The 23290-nt window shown below is 35.5% G+C and overlaps 1 pseudogene; it reads right to left on the bottom strand.

Annotated features, from left to right (window-relative positions):
* Nucleotides 1-415: 415 nt before the first annotated feature.
* Nucleotides 416-17926, bottom strand: LOC141817549 (uncharacterized; annotated as a pseudogene).
* Between the last annotated feature and the right edge of the window lie 5364 nt (nt 17927-23290).

Below are 23290 nucleotides of genomic sequence, written 5' to 3'. Positions count from 1 at the left end.
AATTTTTCAGACTACCTAACCGTTCAATCTACCAAAGCAAATTTTTGATCTATCGATCCCCAAGTTCACTCTGAACTTGTTAAAATTCTAATAAAAACTTAATGTTAAAATAGGATTAGATGTCTACAACCTTACTTTAGGCACATACACCTAACGTTTAACTCATCAATAATATTTTAAAAACTTATTTTCAAAAAATTTATCTTAACATAACATTCGTTGCATGTCAAAACAAATTATATCATTTTTCTAAACCATATCATACATAATCTTAAATAGCTATGAGATTATATATACATTACAAAATTCCTTTTTTATATTTTTACCTCTAATTCATTTTTTCCCTATTTTTATAAGTTTTTATTTCCTCTTTTTTCTGCGGCACTTTTTGGAAAGAGCATGGACGGAGGAGCTATAAGCAAAATTAAAAATCTGTTTCAAATGATCTTCCGACTCCAAATTTCCCTTAAAAAATTACGTTAAAGATGATACCAGAAAGAAATATAACTGGTGAGCCCAAGGCAGTTTTGGGCACTAAGAATTTCCCCACCTCCCAATAGCTTCTCCGACCCTGATCCTGTCTCCAACCCCAACAGAAAACTTAAAATCCGAAATGCAGTTGCTTTCTGATAATTCTGATACTGGAGCTTGAAAAACAAGCACCACAGTTGAACCCATATTGAATACTGCTATCTGAAACATGGAAGAAAAAAAACAGTCAATAAATGTGGAAAATTGACTAGAAATTTTTCGACTACTGATCGCAAACCTCTTCCCCTTTCTTGACCGTCAAGCCGATTCCTGGAGGGTCATATACTCGCTCCTCTGGTGAGCCTGATGGAAACAACTTTGTCGTTGGCCGGTTTGTCCTCAACTCTGGTTCAATGAGGAGCTATAGAAGATTGAAGACCGACGTGGGAAGAAGAAACAAAAAACTTACATCAGTGTTTATGGAAAGGAAAATTATTAATGTGTCATGCAGTGGCTAGTGCTTAAAGGAACAAACAAATTTCATTAACTGCAAACTTAAGAAACCGCAGAGGTTAATTGTAGAAGGAAAGGATCTCCTTATCATAAAAGATTGGAAGTACTGATTTCCCAAATACTCAAATGGCGCACCCTAGTTTTTAAATTACCTAATCATGCACCGATTTCCCAAAATACCCATCATCCCTTCTCCATTGCCTTCCTTTGCTCTTTGTCCGATGATAGCTACTCAAACAAGTGACTATGAGATCGCGGCTAGGCGGCTAACCTAGCCGTGAAATCGTGGCCAAGTAGTCGCTTGACCAGTTCGGCCATGATTTCATGGTCACCTAGCTGCAAAATCGAGGTCGGGCAACCACTTGACTAGCTCAGTCGTGATTTTGCAGCCAACTTTTCACGGCCACTTGGCTGCAAAATTGCAGTCAAGCAACTACTGGACCAGCTCGGCCATGATTCCACGGCCAGCTCAATTGTAATTTTGCAACCATGTGGTCAAGCAATCACTGGGTAGTGACTTCGCAGCCACCTCGACCTCTTATTCGAGTGGTTGTCACTCAGAACGGGCACAGGGCGGAGGAAGGCAAAGGGTGGAGGAATATTTTGGAAAACCAATACATGATTTGTGATTTGATAATTTGAAAAGTAGAATGCGTGATTTGGGAAGCTTAGGTGTGCAGTTCAATAAATTGCCAAAATAGCTTTGCACAAGAGTGGCAAAAAAATTGTCATGCTTGGATTAATTTTTCTTTTCTAGATTAGGCATCCTATGAGCATAAGAGATACAAGAAATCTGCCATGGAAAATTAATCAAGCAATGGACGATTTAAGTAGCTAATTTTCTGCATCATGCTATTGGTTTGAGTCTCAATAACTTGCTGAAAAGAATATAGTTGAACAGAAAAGACAACATTCTTTCAGAAGTTGTCTCCACTAGTTAAAGGCCTTGCCCTCCCAAAGTATGCCAACCTAGGAGTTTATGGAATCATATCATGGGTAGTTGATGCAAGGTGATATTGAGAAACCTACAGGAGTATTCATGTTCTCTTCTGGAATGGGAGAGTGAGAATAAAATAAAATAAAATAAAATCCAAGTTGGAAAGAAGCAACAAACAGACCAATTTGCCAATAAAATGCAATAAGAGAAACTTCAGCACATGACTGAGTGACAAATCAAAGAGAGGAGAATCAACTTCATACTTTGATTGATCCAACATTTGTAGCACCTATTGCAGCAATTGCTAGAAAGCCTTCATTCCATTGACCTTCAAGCACAACCTAAAAAAACAAGCATGTGACAAATGAATTCTTTAGATAAAGTTTCAAAGGAACTACCAGCACTTAAGCAGAAAAAAAAAAACATCCATGGGGAAAACAACTAATTAGGGAAAGCACAGTGGCAATGGAAAACATCCACTCTTAGATATTTTATTGTAATTTGTAAATACGAAGAAACTAGTAAATACCATAAAACAAGGTGTTTATATTGATAAATAATCAACATAGGCAGAAAAGACTATCTGGCTAACGAAGCCTAATAATTTCTTCACTACAACATGGTATCAAGGCCTCGTTTGTAGCAAGATACCAGATTCCTATCCCACGGACAACATCGAACAAAATCTTCATCAACTGATCGCAAACTAACATCTGCAAATTCATGATTCCTGCAATAGTTGCTCTAGTTTGCATTTCAATTGCTCATTGCAAGCATTTCCCCTGCTTCAGAACTAAATGCTCTAACCTTCTTTAGTTCTCCATAATCAGATTGTCTTTTATTACTTTATTTCGGCCTATATATATTGTCTTTCATCTATAATATTTGGATATGGTTGTTTTACTCATTTCTTATCTGTTGGTAGTGATAAATTATCAGCTGAGCAATTAAATTTCTTTTCCTAACTACTCCTGGAAACAGACTAGTTATTGCTACTCTTCTGAGTTACACTACGTCAATGCCACCACCCTCTAGTCCACTCTATTCTTTTTACTCTTCATCTACTAATAAGTTTGTATCTTTCAGTTTCTGCATCTTTGCCCATTCCATTATCTTCTCCTGCAAAACTGCCAACGCCAGAGCCTCCACCATTGGGGACCTATAGTAGAGGACCACAAGCCTCTGTTGCTCACCAAACAACAACACCTGTTCTGCATCCATCCTCTGATTCAATCTTCCTTTTTCTCTCAGACAGATATAATTGTTCAACTGCTTATTCCATTTTTTTGTTTCCTATCTTATGTTATATTATCACCAAGCTATTCTTCATTTCTTTTTTAACTTTCACACTCTATTCCTAAGTCTATTTAAGAGGCTCCCTTGCATCGAAAATAGATATACTCATGGTTTAAGATACAACAACAAAATCAACCAAACCTTTATCCCACTAAGTGGGATCGACATGTTCTATGGTTGAAGATACAATATAAAAATCTTAATTTCTAATACTTCATGGAAACTCATCACTCTTCCTTCTAGCATGCCCACAATAACTTGCAAATTAGTATACAATAAGGGCATCACCTATAGGCATTGTGGATCAACTAAGGGTTCAATTAATGGTTAAATGGATATGCACTCAAATCTGTGAGTGGATAACCCAAACACCTTTTTATTGTGACTTTTGACTGAGATTGCTTCAATCCAACTGTTCCTCACCTTGGTAAGAATATTGCAGTGGTCCCTTCACTGGATGGGTATCAAGAATGTCTTGCACCGATGATCTCACGAAAGAATACAAAGAGTTACCTCCAAGATGTGTTTATCCATGAGTGATCCAGCATGCAAATGAAAAAGTGTGCATGGTCTGAAGCAATTCCCTAGAGCATGATTTGAAAATTCAATTATGTCCTTCAGCTCAGATAATCCAAAGTGTCTTGATCACTTAGTATTTCATCATACCTCTCTTGGTAAGCCGGTTGGGAGATTAGTTTGGAGATAGTCAATTTATATGCCTTGAATTTGATTGGCAAACTAATGTCAAGACAAGAACCTTTAAGTGATTGAAGAAAGTATCTAGGATTGGTTAAGATACTAAACTGCCATACAATTAGAATGCATGACATATCCTTGAAGTGAGCACAATCAATTACGTTCTTGGGGCTCCATGCTATGATCATTTAGAGGCAACCTGGAGAATTTTACCAAGAATATGCTGTAGGAAAAAGCCTTCTATGTTAGGATCAAAGTCACCCCATTGTAGGCTATACTAATGCCAACTAAGCACGCCCCCCACACATGGAAGATCCACATCATGTCATTGCATCTTTCAGGGAAGAAATTTAATTTCCTAGAAGAGAATAAAGTAGATTGGTTGCTAGATTGAGTGAGGTGGATTACTAGGCTAGATCCATAGCTGCATATGAACTCATCTAGGTTAAACAACTTATCACTGAGTTAGGATACACTCCTAAAAGAGCTTATGATGTTATACTACGATAATCAAGCTATTATCCTCTTAGTGTTCCATGAGAGTAAAAAAACACGGACATTAATTACTACTTCATCAAAGAAAAGGTATGACACAATAAAATTGTCTCCTCCTAATGTGCTCCTAAGGTTAAGAATATTTGTAAGTTGAGTTTCCTTCATGGTTTGAAATCTAGTATCGTACCGAGCAAAATAGTCGAAACGTATGATCCCAGCAAATCACCAAAACTCAATATTACTCGCAACAATGTGTAAAATCTCGAACCATGCCATAGTTTCGATTTTTGACCAAAAAGATACTGTTCTAGTATCTTGCTAATGCTCCGATGCATGGTATTGGTAACAAATGGGAGGTTGAAGAAAAAAAGAGATGAAGCAAAAGAAGGAGACATTGTCTATGGCGAGTATTATTGAGTTTTGATAATTTACCGGAATAATATGTTTCAATCATTTCGCCCGACATGATACAAGATTTAAAATCATGTTTGACATAGACAATGTTTCTTTCTTATACTTCATCTCCTTCTTCAACTCTAATCCATTACCAGCACCATGCATCAAAACATCAGCACGATACAAGATTTAAAATCGTACGACATAGGCAATGTCTCTTTCATATACTTCATCTCCTTCTTCAACTCCAATCCATTACAGACACCATACATCAAAACATCAGTACAACAACAAAACAATATCATTCTAGTCAAAGACCAAAATATTTTAAACGGCTTAAGATTTTGAACCTTGGTTTCTGTAATATCTTTGAGCTAGTTTATGAGAAGTGCTAAGGATTTAAATGCTAACACTAATTGCTTAATTGTAATATAATGTATTACCCATAAAAAAATCCGAAGTATTTTTTCCCATTGGAACACACACAATATCATCCATAAAATTTATAGAACTATCAATTTTTAGTGTTAGCATGCAACAATTACATGTAAGAGTTATTTTGCAAAAGAATATATATTTCATTCCATTTCATTTCTCAGTCTAAAGTACACTCACGGTGAATCACACAGAATAAATACATAAGAAGCCTTACACAATAAGTAAGATCATATCTACTCTGGATGAACAATGAGGAAAAGGAAAAATAATAACAAACAACAATCAAGTATTTTTCTACTAGGTCGGATCGGTTATAAGGATCCTCCTATGTCATTGGCTTCTATTTCCTACTATATCATCATCTATATATAAATAAATTTTATCCTATTTTATTGTTGCTAACCAAATCCTTTTTGGTCTTTCTTTTCCTCATTTAATGTACATATTTATCAAAATTTCACATCGCCTAATTAAAGCATTTATTGGTCATATAAATGCAAATTTGTATCTTAAACATGTCTCTTGGAATTTTTCCTCAATAAACACAACTACGACTTTCTCTCTAATATTTTCATTCATCTTGTTCATCCTCATATGTTCATACATCTATCTTAACATCTTCATCTTTGCAATACTGATCTTTTGCTCATGTTCTCGAGTTATAGCTCAACATTTAACTATATATAATATAACAAATCTAACCGATATTTTATAGAACTTCCCTTCAAATTTTAAAGATACTTTACGATCACAAAGGGTACTTGACGCTCTACTCTATTTCCTTGGCGCTCTACTCTATTTCAACCATTCTGTTTATATTTTATATAAGAAATTTCTCGATTCTTCCATCCTTTTGCAAAAATGATCTTAAATACTTAAAATTCTCAGTTATAGATAATTCATCATATCATATTTTAACAATTGTCTTATTACATCTAATATCGCTAAACTTAAATTTCATATATTTTATCTTTACTCTATTAAGCCTAAAACCTCTAGTATTTCTTGCCAATAATTGAGTTTAATATTTATTCTTTTACGTATCTCATCTACCAAAATAATATTATCTGCAAATAACATGTATCATGGTAACGTGTCTGGGATGTGTCTAATGAATTCATCCATGATTAGTGTAAAAAGATAGAGACTTAGAATTGAACCATAATATAACTCTATCTTTATAGGAAATGCTTTAGTTAATCCACCTAGAATCTTCATTATTGTCAATACATCGACATATATATCCTTAATTATTTTAATATACACTACACTAAATCCTTTTCTTTTCTAGAATTCTCTATATAATTTTCTTTGAGACTCTTGTCATATATTTTTTTCTAATTTAATGAATACAATATGTAAGACTTGCTTCTTTTCTCGATACTTTTTAATTAGTTGTTTGAGAAGATGCATGCCTTCTATTGTCAGCCTTTCAGACATTGAATCTAAATTAATTTTCGATCATTGTGATCTCCTTCCTTAGTCTTTTTTTTATCATTCTTTTCCAAAATTTCATGATATAACTTATTAGCTTAATATCCTTATAATTTGTATAATTTTGTATGTCTTCTTTGTTTTTATATATAGGATTAGAGAACTTACTCTCTACTGATCAACTTTTTTTTATTTTCAATATCAAGTTAAATAACTTTGTAAGGCATTCAATCCCCTACATCTCTAGGCACTACCATATCTCTATCATAACATCTAGCCCAATCATTTTTCAATTTTGCATCCCATTTAAAGCTCGTTTTACTTCTGAAGTTTGAATACTACAATAACAATTTAAATTTTTATACTCCTCTAACCTACTTAAAGTACCTTAATTGATCACCTAAACCTTTATTAAAAAGTTAATAAAAATATATTTTTCATCGTTTTTTTATGTCATCACCATTCACTAGTATTTTATGGCATTTATCTTTAATGCATTTTATTTGAATAAGATCTCATCTTCCTCTCTCTCACTTTGCTATTATATAGATGTCTCTTTCTCTTTCTTTTGCATCCAATTATCGATATAAATATTCGAAAGTTTCATTTTTGACTTAACTCACCACTTTCTTACTCTCTTTCTTGACTACTACATACTTTATAATTTTTTTTAATTCTTATAAATATATAATAACGTATAGATTGTTCATTTATTAAGATTTTTTACTTGGTGATGCATATCCTTTTGACTCACCAAGTACATTCTTGGTCACTATTTTCAAATTTAATATCATCTTATTTCATGTCATATACGAATCATCATGTGTTTCTCCTAATACTTGTGCTCCTATGCTCTTCTTAAATATATTTTATTTCCCACCCTTTAATTTCCACTACTTGATTATAGGAGTCGTGCATGTTTTTCTTTTATTGATATTATGCTTGAAGCGCATATCTAACACTACTAACATAGTTAAGTTTTTTCTAGAAATGATTTTGCAACTTTTATAAATCTTTGTATCCTTCTTCCTTACCATAAGAAAGACAATTAGAGAAAGGAAAAAAGACCAAAAATTTAAGAAGCTATGGAAGTTTAGTTCTATATATGTTTTATCACAATAGAAAAAACTTAAAGAAAAAAGGATAAAACCTAATATAGCCTCATTCCACATTATGCAATTTGTGATTCTCAGCAGCTCATGACTCCCTATTAGGGGTAGAGGAGGTTGTCATGATTACTCGTGAGAAAAAACAAAGTAATGCTTTCACTACTAATGCCTAAAGGGGAATACAAAAACCATTCACACAATGATGGTTGTTGACGAGTAGGAGCATAATGTCACCTTAAGATTGTTCCAAGTGAATAACATGACCTCTTTGCATACATCTTTTGCCAACTAGGCACAATAGTCTGATAGATGAGCTAACACAAGTGAGGCATGACCAACCAACATGCAAATAATCCTAAGTCACTTTCTTGGCGATAAAAATGTATTCTAATGAGAAGAGCATAAGGGTTAAAAAATAATCGAAGTAGCTTTCATCTAATTTAGTCAATATTTTTTAATGGGGAAGAAATAAAATTGTTAAGACCTTGAGATAGAGGAGGTGTCTTGAGAAAGAGAAGAGTCATGCAAATTAAACTTATACCCTTGCTATAACATTGGCAAGGTCAACCAAATAAAGATAAGATTAACGCAGTAAAAAACATAAACAATGCTAACAAACCAATAAAATGATGTTCGAAACCCTTATTACTACTTCATGACCTATGACTCATCGATGACTAACTCATGAAAGCTCACTAACTTTCTCCATCTCCAGAACAATAGAAAGGCTCGAAAGATTATACAATCAATATGTTTGCTAGTCTTCATATGCTCTTTTTAGTCTCCTTTGCTATCTTTTCAATCTTTTTTTGCCTTATTGTTCTCATATTTTGTTGATTGGATCCACCATCAATCAAACTTTCACATGGCACACTGGATCCACTATCAGTCGACTATATTCCTAATCACTTTCACTTGCAATTTGCCAATAATTATCTTAGTTGACTAAGTCCACCAACAATCGACTAATTCACTATAAGCCCTAACTCATCTAAGAGTTGCAAATCTAACATGTCAAATCAATGGCTAATTCTGGCTTTCTCACTTACAGTCGCTAGACTCCAAACAAAAACATTACATTCACGAGCTGCTAAGCAGTCAACTACTTAGTCAACTCAGTTTACCAATCAACAATGAACTAAGCTTTAAGAAGAAACATTTTATTTGTGAGCCACCAAGCATAAGTCAACTACCTAATCGATTCAGTTCACTAATTAACACAATTCACTTTCACTTGATTGGAGCCTATGCTAAGATCTTGAATCAACTCTTCACCTTAGTTGACGTACCTCTCTCAAATATGCAAATATCTAATCTCTCGGAGCTCACATAAAAGCTTACCTTCAACAACTTGATTTCACCAACAAGAAGGTTGTCTCGCACTAGGTTCTCATCCCATTGATTCAATAAGCCCCTAGCTCACTCCATATGTCATCCTTCATGTTTTATTTACGTAGTTCACCTTCTTCCAAGTACCATCAAAGTTGTGCCTAAAAGTTTCTCATCCTACAGTCCCTCAAATGTCTCATAGTATCCTTCTCTCCATCGAATCTTAAGCCACCGAGTCAATAAACTTACCCTTGCTATGTTAAGTTTCACGAGCTGCTCTAACACCAACTCAATGTTTCTCGTACTATGCTCTCCAAAGTACATGAAACCTCTAAAGTCATTATGCATGTTGCCTAGCCATGCCAAGTCCTCATCCACACATGACCTTGTCGAATCAGGAGCTCCATGTGTGTCTCATCAAGTTCCTACACAAACACACAGATCCAACACATCTACAAGGCCTAACTTAAACCTTCGCATAAACATTAAAGCCCAAGGTTAAATCCAACCATCTAAGGCATAGTGCACTAACAATCTCCTAATTTTTTATATTTAGAATTTCATTTTAAGTTAGGAAAATCAACAAATAAAATGGGATATAAAAGCTCCCATTACACTGAAGCTCCTGTAACAAGTTTCTACTCGAGGAAAATAAAATTTTCAACTTAAACCTTTTCTCTTCTCCCCCTTTAACACTAATCAAAAAGATGCACCAAAAAAATAGTTAGCATATTGAAAAAATAAATAATCAACGTACTTAAAGGTACTCTTTGCATAGCAAGCAAAAAAGGTGTAGCTCATATGATAGAGAGCTCACTTTGCATGCAAGAGGCACAAGGTTCGATTCCTTCCTTATAGCTCCATCCATTATTTTTCGTATTTACCCTTTTCTTAAAAATCATTTTAATTAAAAAAAAGGGTAAAAAACACACACCAACCACTCAAGAAGGATTTAAATGCTAGTTGTCAACAACTATAGCCCTCCTCAACTTCCTCTGTGCCACCCCTCATCTAAAGCGCCACATCTCCCATCATCGCTTTCTCTCCCCCATCTGCTAATCAATAGTCACCCACCAGCTTTTACTTCATCCACACACCTCGTGCCCAACCCCATTCACATTTGTCGGTGGGAGGCAATCCTCTCTTTCCTCCTTGAACTCGACCTACCTATGCAAGCATTCTTTGACCTTTTGGACTACACCTTTGTGGTCACCCCCTTTGGTCTTTCCTTCTACAACCGTATCATCAGCACAACCCTAGTGCCACCAAGGGGCAACTCCTCAAGGTAAAGCATGCTCTTTTACGGATTCTCCAACTTAGTTGACAATATATTTGCCCTAAAGTTTAGATCTTGCGTGGTGATTCAATAACTCTAAAGGCACATCATGTCGAAAAATTAAAGAATAGTAGTGTTCGACAAACACGTGACTTCCACTATTATACAATCAACATGGAAAGAGCGGGATGGCACACTTATGGTGTTTCCACATAGTCAACTAAGCTCAGAACAGAAAAATTATATTCGTGCACTATTAAGCCTAAGTCAACTCAATTTATCAATCAACAATTAACTAAGCTCAATCAGAAATATTTTGTTCGTGAGCCACCGAACCACTGCTTAGTCGACGTCGTTCACCAGTTTATTTGATTCACTTCCAATCGATTGGAGCCCAGACTAAAATCAATCTAATGATCGATTTTTTGCCTAAGTTAAGATCTACCCTCTTCCAAGGATGTCAATCTCTCAACTCTCACAGCTCACATAAAAGCTTACATTTTCTTGGTTTGCTTCACATGACATCCTTCACACTTCACCTATATAGTTCAACTTCTTCCAGCTACCATAACATTGCACCTTAATGCTCCTTGCTTTACGATCCTTTAAATGTCTCGTACCATCCAATAAACCTCGAGCCACCAAGTCAATAAACTTGGTTGCACTAACTCAAATTTCATGAACTACTCAAACACCACCTCTATAAGCCTAAGTCAACTCAATTTATCAATCAACAATTAACTAAGCTCCGATCAGAAATATTTTGTTCGTGAACCACCTACCCACTGCTTAGTCGACTCAGTTCATCAGTTTATTTAATTCACTTCCAGTTGATTGAAGCCCAGACTAAAATCAATCTAATGATCAAATTTTTGCCTAAGTTAAGATCTACCCTCTTCCAAGGATGTTAGTCTCTCAACTCTCACAACTCAAATAAAAGCTTACATTTTCTTGGCTTGTTTCACATGACATCCTTCACACTTCACCTATATAGTTCCACTTCTTCCTGCTACCATAACATTGCACCTTAATGCTCCTTGCTTTACGATCCTTTAAATGTCTCATACCATTCAGTAAAACTCAAGCGAAATATTTTGTTCGTGAGCCACCAAACAACTGCTTAGTCGACTCAGTTCACCAGTTTATTTGATTCACTTCCAGTCGATTTTCTTGGAGCTCAGACTAAAAATAGTCTAATGATCAAATTTTCACCTAAGTTAAGATCTACCCTCTTCCAAGGATGTCAATCTCTCAACTCTCACAGGTCACATAAAAGCTTACATTTTCTTGGCTTGCTTCACATTGTATCCTTCACACTCCACCTATATAGTTCAGCTTCTTCCAGCTACCATAACATTGCACCTTAATGCTCCTTGCTTTACGATCCTTTAAATGTCTTATACCATCCAGTAAACCTCCATCAAGTCAACAAACTTGGTTGCGCTAACTCAAAGTTCACGAAATACTTGAACACCACCTCTATGTTTTTCGTCCTATGGTGCCTTGAATGCCTCAAGCAACCTTCTTCGAACTACATTAAACCTCCAAGTCACAAAGCGTGTTGCCTTAGCTTTATGCCAAGTCATCATCCACACTTTAATTGAGAATAATCTTAAATGCTATTCAATGCAATAGTCCTGATGTGAAACTTTTTCTATGCTTCTATTCTACCTATGCCTCCAATGAATCTTTGCCAAAACACCACCAACCACATGATGTTGTCGACCGTCACAGACTTCTCTATATGCATTGCTACCATCGGGACTCAACGGTCAACACATGACATTATCATTGGGACTACAATGCACATGCTATTGGATGCTATTAAGACTCCACACAAGATGTTACCATTGAGATTCCTCAATCCACACATAATACTACCACTAGGATTCTATACACAAGGTTGCCACCACATCTAGACAAACTCCAGTAGCCACTATTCCACAACATCTATTCACCAATGACATCAGGTTAGTCATCCCAATAACCTTCATCTAGAACACTTTTTTAATAAGGTTAAATGTAGACACCTACCACATAGGCATTAGGCAACTAATAGGTCATCTATCAATCGCCTAGATTCACTTTTTAATTCCTTAGTCATGATAAGCAACACATATTGTTCATAACTCATGTAAAGACATGGAACATCATCAAGACTAGGAGTCCAACTAAGATTGTCAAAATTCAAAAGTATGTCAAAGGGTGACTAATCTTAGTGGTTGACTAAGGGCTCCAATTCATGACCAACTAAGAACATGAAATCATGATTTAAAATTTTATTCCGTGCCAAACGAAATAGAAACAATTTGTCATTCCACCCGCCGCTCGCCACCCGCCACCCGGGCCCCCAGAGAGTCACAGAGGCCGTTGTGATCCAATGGCGAACTCTGCGGGGCCACGGACTCGCGATTAGGATGCAAAAGAAACCTTAGGTTAATAATTTCAATCAACTCCTACCTATAAATAGGATTATCTAAACAAACTTAATCAAACTCTAATAAAATTATCCCATTAATTTAATATATATATAGATATTTTATTTTAATTTCGAAAATATATAATAAAATTCTTATTTATTTACCATATGAAGGTGGAATCCCATTTTATTTTTTTAAATTATATTTTTTTGTATTTTAATTTTTAAATATTTAAATTAAATTTTTATTTTTAATTAATATATTTTATATTTAAAAAATATCAAAATTATATCGGCATAGACGATACTGTACTAAAACCATATCATTCTGGTCAAAAATCGAAACTCCAATATGGCTCGAGATTTTAAACCATACCTGAAACCACAAGTTTCCAACACAATTGTCAATGCCACGTGTTGGCAAACAATAGCAACTATACAGTTCGTCTTCAAATTCTTCTTTTTCTTCCACCTCTTCCCTTCCTCGTCCCCATTGATGCCAAATGGAACCGACTCATAAAGACATCATTTACTAATGGACTGAAATAAATCCATTCTTAGACCTTAGTATCAACCAATACCTAGCATCAAAGCAATATTTCAAGCCTTTAATTGGAATCACTCATCCCCCACCCCACCCCCACCCCTTTCCAATCATATTTTTCCACCCCAGCACAACCTTGGGATAAGATGGACTTGTACAAGATAACAAGGATCTGCAAAACCAACAAATTCAGATCAAAGTTCTTTTAAAGATGAGGGAGAATTGATCTTGACTAGTTCAACAGATTGATTTGATAAACCCTTGAGTTAGTGGCTAAAATAATACCATGGCATATTTGGATCAAATTTGATCTCCAAATCAAAAATGAATTTATCAATTTTAATCTCAGGGAACAATAAAATTTTTTGTCATGTATAAATCCTGAAAGACATGCATTCAACAGAATGAGACAGGAAGAGAGGAAAAGGAGTGAGACGAAGCATGAATCAGAAGAGATGGGGGTAAAATTTTTTATGAGAAGAAATCTACTTGCCATCTTAAGGTTGCTATTACCACAATTGTTGCAACCACATGTCATATAATTATACGAGACATAAATCCATGACGTGCCATTTTTCTTTACCATTTTAAAGACAAGTTTACTGTAATTTATCAAGCTGTTAAACAAATGAAACCATACAAATTTTGAAAGTCAGCTTAGCTTAGTGATTAAAAACATAGCCTTCTATAATCATCTGCACAAATCCTAACCCAAGAATATGTGCTTTTGCATGTCTTGATAAACAGGACAAGCACAAACCTAATGCAAAATGTCAGCACTGAAAAGTGAAAACCAAAGATTATGAGTAGAACATGGAAACAGATTACGAGTAAATTAGATAAAAGCATATAAGATAAATATCTTATAAGCAATATCAGAAGGTGATATCTGAAATGATTAAGTTCATTTCCTTGCTACAATTTAAGATCCTAAATTAGTATAATTCCCCAGTATACCAAATAAATATAATTACAATATTTAAATTTCTTAAGAATAGAGAAATTACCCTTTCATTCTCAATGTACAAGTTTCTGATTGTGCGTACAGCTCGTTCATTTGTAGGATACAGATGGCCTGCAAAAACATTCAACTTATCACAACTAGATTTATTTTAATTAAGTATGCTAGTGATAGTTTTTTATGTGAATGTTAGAATATTTAAGTCTAAGTCGTATACAGGTTCTTAGTGAAATAATTGTCAGAAGTGCAACTTTGAGTTTTCATGCCATAAGGATGTCTCATCTGGTGTGGTTTCTAAAACTTTGTAACCATCAAACCCTTTGTTAGTCAAATTCCAAAACAATAACAAACAAATTTAGCAAAGATACCTTAAATTATGAGGTTCGGTCAAATTTATGTTAATGATTATTAGAACGTTTGACACAAAGGTATAGGGAACTGAAAGTAGTCACCTGTCAATAATGAGAATGGGATCAATAAACAAGTCGCTAAGTTTGAAATTTTAGCTAGACCAAAGGTATTACTCTGCCACCAAGTACATGCAAATAAATAAGGCCAAAACCTGACTAAAGCCATTTCAACCTTGGTGTGATGATAGTCATTAGTAAGTGTACAAAGTTTAAAATTACAACTTGTGTTCAATCTCTAATCAGGATGATATGATTTCAATATCATATCGTGACAAGCCAATACGGTTTCAATACTTATTCGATTGTATTATTAATAATAACATAATTAATTTTACTTTTTATAAGTTGTATGTTTTAATTAACTTTTTACTGAAATTAATTGTTTATTTAATAATTAATTGCATCGTTAATAAGTTGTTCTTCTTAATTCTTTTATTTATATTTATTGATTAATTCCACCTGAGTATTAAACTTAAAAATGCTTACAATCAATTATATTTAATTTTTTTTAACATTAATCACTTCTAACTTATATGATTTATACTTATATATTTAACTTTTGCTAGGATGAGGGATGAGGTGATAAAACATTTCCTAATTTTCTAGGGCATGTTTTGCTTTTGAATTCTGTAAGATTGTAGTAATTTATATTTGAAGACTCGAAAGGCTTTTATTGTTAAGGATATAGTTTTATTTGAAATGAATGTATATGTTTATAAGTTTATGTATTTGAATTCGAAATTTGTTCATGATCAATTACTACAAAATTTAATCAATAAATATCACTATTGTTTCTGTTTTTTTTATTAAACATAAATAAAACACCAGAATGCAGTAAAATAAATGAAATAATTGGTCATTGATTTTCATCTTATTTTGTTTCTTTCACGCGACTATAATTAGAATGGATGAAAAATAAAGAGATACAAGATTTTTAAAATTTTAAGATGTAAAATATTATATTTTAGGGTTAAATTAGATTTTAAATTTTACAACTAAATTTATTTAATTTTATAAATATAATAGTTCTAAAATTTTTTTAAAATATATGAAATTTGACTCGAACTTATCTCAATCAAATTTGAACATTTTATATTTGATTTTTTAATATAACCATGGTTTAAAATTTCGAGCCGTGTTGGAGTTTTAGTTCCAGACCGGAACGATACGGTTCGGTATCGTGCCATGCTGATACAGTTTCGGTAGTTTTTTAATTTATAAGTATAAATGTTAGGTAAAAACAAGTAAATATATTTTTCTTTAAAGAAAATCGATATATGAATAACTCGAATTAAAATTGATACATCATAATATGTTACCTTACTACTACCAAAAAGAGTGATGTGAATCAAATGGAAGCATTGATTCTTGGAACATTCTGGTTAGATCAACTCCATAGTTTTCCAATACTCGGATTAAATAATCATCCCATGACATACAATATTGATATTGATTTCTCCACATGTCCATCAACATATCTCGATTAACCACTGGAAGTTAGATTTGAACTGGCACCACTAGAATCAAAACTGATACAGGCACAGTATAAGAATTAACATACGTATCCGAGCTTTGATATGATGGATAACCATATGATGCATTAGAACTATAATAAGAAGATAGATTATGTGAAATTCGATCAGAATCAATATCAGCTAAACTCTTCCGCATAACTTGATAATTATGATCTTCCTTTTGTTTGTCACCCTTAGATCGACGTTGATACTGAGTTTTAATAATTCTAGCTTCATGATTATCATCTTGGGTTACATGTGTGTAATCTTTCTCACATGTTCAAAGCTTTGGTGCTGGACTAGGGAGAACATAGGTTCTACAACCACCAGATGCATCACCACTGTCATCACTTCTATGAGTACTTTTACTACTATCGACATCGCTATCATCATTTTGAACTTTTTGTAGGACTACAGTGTTAAAAGGTGATGTTTCATCATTATCATTATGTTCTTGCTCATCAATTGCATCGAGTGGATTTTCACTTCCTTAAAAGCAAGAGTTTTGACTTTTCTTTTTCTTTAGTAAAAATTGTAGGAACTTTACCTTTGCCTTTATCGACGAACTTTGGTTGAGTTTGGGGTTGGGATGTTTGAGAATGTCTTAGCCAAGATCTAGGAAATTGAATTCTTGGTCAAAAGTTTCATCATTATGTTTCAACATCTCCTCTAGTTTGTATTTTTTCAATCTCGACTAAGAAATTGAGATGATAGTAGTGGATCTCCAATTTCATCAAGGGATTCTCAGCCTCAATGGCGCTCCACTAATCCATCATTGGATCATCCTCAATTTGGACAAATCCAATATTATCACTAGACCCTTGTTTTTCCTGTTCTTGTTCTTCTGTTATCACTCTCAATTGAAGATGCATATTATAATGAATGTAGACGATCTTCTCTAAGCAACAAAAAGAAGGATGATTTCGTACTTTTGTATGAATAAGGGAGAAAGTTGACTAATTTCTTTCGCACTCACTTGAAGACGTTGTTTGTGAGAGAATCTGTAATTGATGTTCCATATCATAACCACTACTCAACTATAAGATAAATAAAAATAAAATTAAAATAGTATTTATATTTGTTGACAATAACTAGTAATACTTTTTTTCTATTTTTACCTACATCCATTTTATATTTGCATGACATTGCAAAAGAATCACTAAAGAATCATTTGCCTCTTGAAATAATCAACTTTCATTAATAGCTTCGGCAGTTAATTCTTTATTTTTTTGTAATCTTGATATTATATTTCTGAAGGCTACTAATAGATCTTCATTTATGAAAACATTATAACAGTATTGATATATCGGATTAAGATAATAATCTAAAATAATTAAATATATATAATTATTAATAGCAGTATTAAAAATTCTTTATCATTAAAAAATAAGCATCTGCCAAATGAATATGTTTTCCCATTTGGTTGTCCATCTTGTAGTAATTATATCAATATAATGTTGATACTTGATTGGTGATTGTAAACGTCTCTTAATTTCCTCTTTTGCTTCATAAATTAGACAATCAACGTTGTCTATATCGACTTTATGTAGAACAACATATAAGGATTCCACTGTTATAAGAATATCTACAATATAATCTCAAAATCTAGTGGATATAATTTTTTGTACCTCCCTACCTTCAGTAGTACTAGAGTATCGAGAGGTTTTTCAATCTTCAAAAGTTAACATAGCCTTCAATCCGGCTTTTTCTAAAACAATTTTAATAAGAGAATGAGTTGCAAACCTAGTTGTTCCTAGTCGCAAAATCTCCCCATTAATAAATTTCCTCATTAATCCGTCAACCCAATGATGATTATAAAGGAATTTTGTTAATTATTGATCTTTTTTCACTACCTTCTTTACTATATTGAGTTTATTATGTTCAATACTTTTGCTCCAAAAACTCTCCGACCCTCTTATAGTTTGCACCATTATATGTAATTACCTGCACTATATGTTCTACACCGATCTCTTGAACTACGTTATCCATCAAATGATATATATATATATATATATATATAAGATGCATCATGATAATTGCAGTTGCGTCAGTAGATTTATGAAATATCACTTTTCTATTGCAATATAGCAGAAAGTTAATAATGCACATCCGTGTATGTCCTATCTAGCTATCACACATTAAATGGAATTCTTTTGCATATTTGAATTGCTTTGGCAACTCTGCATTATGTTGGAGTTTAAACTAGTATACAAAGTGTTTGTATCTGTTGGCATACAGCTCCAAGGTGCATAAAATTAGACTTCCTTGTAAAATAAACTAGTTAGTCTTGTTGCATCCAACTAATTTCTTGTATGGAACTTCCAATAATATTAAATCTGGCTACTGCAAAACAGACTTGCTTTATCTCCTAACAATGCATGTAATTGATTGAATTGGGTTATAATTCCCTACTAAAATGCCTAGCACATGGAAACCATCAGTTACTGATTTCCTTGTTTGGTCGAACTTGACTAGGTACAACCTGGTCATAGTTTTTAATAGGCAAACAGGGTTACCGTCAGCTGTCTGACACAGACAGCATATAGCATCAGATCAAGAGGCAACTTGCAGAGCTAACTTGGTATGCAAAAGGCAAGGACCACTGAAATTGGTTTTGCAATGCTCATGCCAGATGGGGCATGCTTCATGCCTCTCAGTATGACTTGACACTTGTGAGCAATCACTACAGTGCTCAAAACATCTAGATTGCATATCCAATAGCTAATTTAGTAATTCCCAGCCCTTTCTCACTGCTATTTAAGTTTGTACCAGAGAATCTCATCTCCACTTACTCTCCTGTAGACATTAAACTATCTAACTTTCTCTTAGTTAAATCTACACTCTCTCATAAGCTCATTTCTTGGAGGCTAATTTGTGGAAGCCATAATACTAATAGTTGTTTGAAAAATTATTGTAGCCAGACAATTACTACCCAGTTCACCTTTCTTATGTGATGATTTTATATTTTGTGAAAGTAATTAAGTTTATGGAAATTATATAATCACATCAGAACAGAAAAAGGGTGCCAAAGAAATCAGCTTGTTACTAGTATGGTAAACAACAAGCATGAATGAATTTGAAATTATTACAATGATTGAACTTTGTTTATGATATTTGTGAAGGAGAAAAGATTCCAGCATAGTCAATGTAATATTCAGTAGGAGAGGAGATTAAGAATCAACAATAGACACCAGGTACATACATTTATCACAATGATATCATAACTTAAAATAAGGGATGGCTTCAATTAACTAATGAGGGGCAAACAATCACCTCAAGAGGCTGTTGGGCGACTTGAGGAATCATAGGAAGTGCCATGTCTATAAACCATGACTTTTAGATCTCAAAAAAAAAAAAAGAGATCAAAACAAGAGGATTAATTGTATCTAGTTATTTCTGCCAATTTGAAGGAGTCATAATACAATTAGGAAGATTTTTCCTTAAACCTCAAGGAAAAAAACAGCCCTAGAGTGGCATCGTCAAGTATATGTGAATGCAATTAGCCCTATTCTGTTAATCAAAACCAAGGTGTGAAACCACATCTTCTACACAGGAAAAATGGTGCAGACAAACTACTACATGCATCTACAAGTATGAGCCATTTAAGAAGATGAGAAAAATCATTAAGATATACATTTGATCTGGATTTGCAAGATGACCAATGATGGAATGGCTAGATACAGTTCACAATGATGATCCACTGAAGCAAGAGAACCACCAAAGGATCACAATTTACTTCTCAAAACAATTAAAGTATAGACTGAAGAGAAAGCTATGCTACTTGAGATTCAACCTGTACTGGTTCTCAATCTCAACATTCATTGGTGCAATTGCAGTAACTTCAATCATAGACCATGGCCACTGATGGTGCTCTTCCGTACGCTCAGACTCCTCCACTCTCTTTCTCCTTGGGCCCACAATTGTGTACGTCCTCTGACAAGTCGAGCCTCAATCGCTTGTGATTCAAAGCACGTCGGCAGGCACCGGCTTGGCCGCCGTGATCCCTCCAACGGTCAAATTGGCTCGGAGCTAAGGAATGGAGCTTGCGGAAATGCAAGACCAAGAAGAGAGAAGAGTCGACTAGAAAGGAAGAAGAGTAACCTCTGCGCGCAAGAAGAAAATTATACCTTCACTTACCATAATCGGATCTTATATAGCCAACGAAATAAAATCTCCATGTGAACTGCCACGAGGGACCTGCAGGCTATTGCGCAAGCCACATAAACCACTGCACAAGCGAAGGACCGCAGGTCGGCAGGTGGGTGACATTAATTGGACCATACCTCTGACATGGTCGGGTCATTAGCCAAGTGTTGCCTTCGGCATAGGTTACTTCGCTATGGTCAGTTTTGTGCCTATCAAGAACTGTCAACGGTTGAGGTCAAAGAAAACCGGCTTGGCAGTGATACTTCCGTGTCCAAGAGTCATTGTAGCCGAGCGAGATGAAGAAGTCGAAACCTAGTGGAACCCTTAGAGGGTATTCACCCCACATAGGGGTGTAGAAGAGGATGAAATCCGACCGGGTTCATCTGGAATACATCACATATCCCCCCTCCAAATCAGACTGAGGAGCAAAGTCAAATGAAGTCCTATTAGAAAAATAAGAAGTTTACCAAATATGCATAAGTTGATAAAACTTCCTGGCTAGGCAACGCCATTATTTTAGGCAATTAGAGCAGGGATGTTTCCAACGGGGATACTCCCAAAATGAGTGCATGGTTAGGGCCGATGAAATCTCGCTCAACAAGGATCCTTCCTCGTCCAGGAATCATTATAGCCAAGCGAGATAGAGAGGTCAAGACCAAGTGGGAGTCCTAGAAGGTGTTCGGTCTACACAGGGACGTAGAAGAAGGCTACGGCCCGATCAAGTTCATGCCCCTTCCAAGTCGGACTAAGGAGTAAAGTCAAAAGAAGTCCGATTAGAAAAATATGAAGTTTATCAAATATGCATAAGTTGAGAAAACTTCCTTGTTGGGCGACACCATTAATTCAGGCGATTAGAATGGGGATGTTCCCAACGAGGATGCTCCCAAAATGAGTGTGCGGTTGGAGCCAATGAAATCCCGTTCGACAAGGATCCTTCCTCGTCCAAGAATCATTGTAGCCGAGCGGAATGGAGAGGTCGGAACCTAGTAGGACCCTTAGAGGATATTCGGCCTACGGAGGGATGTAGAAGAGGGTGACGGCCCGATCGAGTTCACCCGGGATACATCACATGTCCCCTCTCTAAGACTAAGAAGTGAAGTCGAATGAAATCCGATTGAATAAGTATGGGACAGTATATTTGATCTCGTCCCGACCGAAGAAAGTAGCTCGGTCTCGCAGTCATGAAGATAATAAGAATGTCAGATTACCAATCTTGCCCTGACTGAGGAGAGGAATTCAATCCCGTGAAAGTTGTGGGGAAAATAAGAAAATCAGAATATCAATCTTGCTACCGACCAAGGAGAGGAACTCGAATCCACGAAGGTTGTAGGAATAATATGAAAACCAAAATATCAATCCCAGCCCGACCAGGGAGAGGAACTCAAGCTTACAGAGATCGTAGGGATAATAAGAAAATCATAATATCACTCCCTCACCGATCAAGGAGAGAAACTCAATCCCGTGGTCGCTGGGTTAATAAGAGACAGATCATAGAAGACCGATTCTGCTGCAATCAAGGAGAGAAACTCGATCTCGTGGTCGGGAGAATAATAAAGATGTCAAATCTTAAGAAGATCAATCTTGCTCCGACCAAAGAGAGAAACTCAATCTCGCAATCATGAGGATAATAATAAAAATGTCAGATCTTAAGAAGATCAATCCCGCCCTGATAATGGAGAGAAGTTTAATCTCTCGATCGTGAGAAAAATAATAAAAATGTTAGATCGTAAGAAGACTAATCTCGTCCCAACTAGGGAGAGAAGCTCGATCCCACAGTCATGAGAATAAGGTCAGATCTTAGAAGGTCGGCCCCACCTCAATCCGGAAGAGAAGTTTGATCCCGTGATCATTAGGATAAGGGCAGTTCTTAAGAGCGAGAATGTGCCCAAAGTAAGTGCATAGTTGGAGTCCCGTGTTAGTAGAGCGGGGATGTTCCCAACATAGATATTTTCAAAGTGAGTGCACGATTGCAGTCTTGTGCTTGCAAAATGAGGGGCGCTAAGCCATAGAGTTGAGGTCGTGTGTCCGAGCAACTGAATGGAGGTCTTGTGGCCGAATTGAATGACTTGTGGTCGTGCAACTGAGACTGGTGCACGAAGGGATGAAGTTGTGCAATGGAGGCTAAGGTCGTGCGGCTGCTTAGTAATAGAGGTGAGGTTGTGTGGCCATTGAGGAACAGAGCTGAGGATGTGTGGCCGGGGTTGAGGCTGGGTGGCATAGCTGGAGTATTGAGGGTTGAGATCATTTGGGCGAGCTAAATTGAGATCATATTACCGGGTTAAAAAATTGAGAGTTGCGGCTGTGTGGTCGAGCTATATGACTGAGGGTTAAGGCCGTGTTGATACTGAGCAGCAGAACAAAACTGAGATCGTGTAGCCAAGGTTGAGGCTGAGTGGTCGGGGTTGAGACTGGTTGGCCGAGTTAGAGTACTAAAGGTTAAGGTCATTTGGCCACTAAGGAGCAAAATATAATTAGGATCATGTGGCCATTGAGCAGCAGAACAGAATTAGAGTTGTGTAGCGGGTTAAGGTCATATGGTCGCAAAACAACCAAAGAAAGGATGAGACAGTATGTCGTAAAACAACAAAAGCAAAAACGAAACCATACTATCGTAAAGTAATAAAAGTAAGAATGAAACCATATTGTTGTACAGTAATAAAAGTAAGAACGAAACCATGTGGCCGGGACTGATGTCGTGCGTCCGAGATGGAGGTTGGGTTGCCAAGTACCTTTAGAGAGGTTGGGTTGCCAAGTATTGCATAGAGGTCGGGTTGTCGAGTACCTACATAGGTCGAGTTGTCGAGTACCTGCATACAAGTCGAGTTGCGGAGTACCTGCAAAGATGTCGGATTTCCGAGTACCTGCATGGTCAGGCGGCTAGATAGATACTTGAATCGGCCATGAGG

Source organism: Curcuma longa, unplaced genomic scaffold, assembly GCF_044706935.1.
Source record: "Curcuma longa cultivar G26 ecotype Majalengka, Jawa Barat unplaced genomic scaffold, ITB_CL_G26_1.1 contig_20962, whole genome shotgun sequence".
Lineage (NCBI taxonomy): Eukaryota > Viridiplantae > Streptophyta > Magnoliopsida > Zingiberales > Zingiberaceae > Curcuma > Curcuma longa.
Note: the sequence above shows the minus strand (reverse complement) of the source record. Positions and strands in the feature narration are given on the sequence as shown.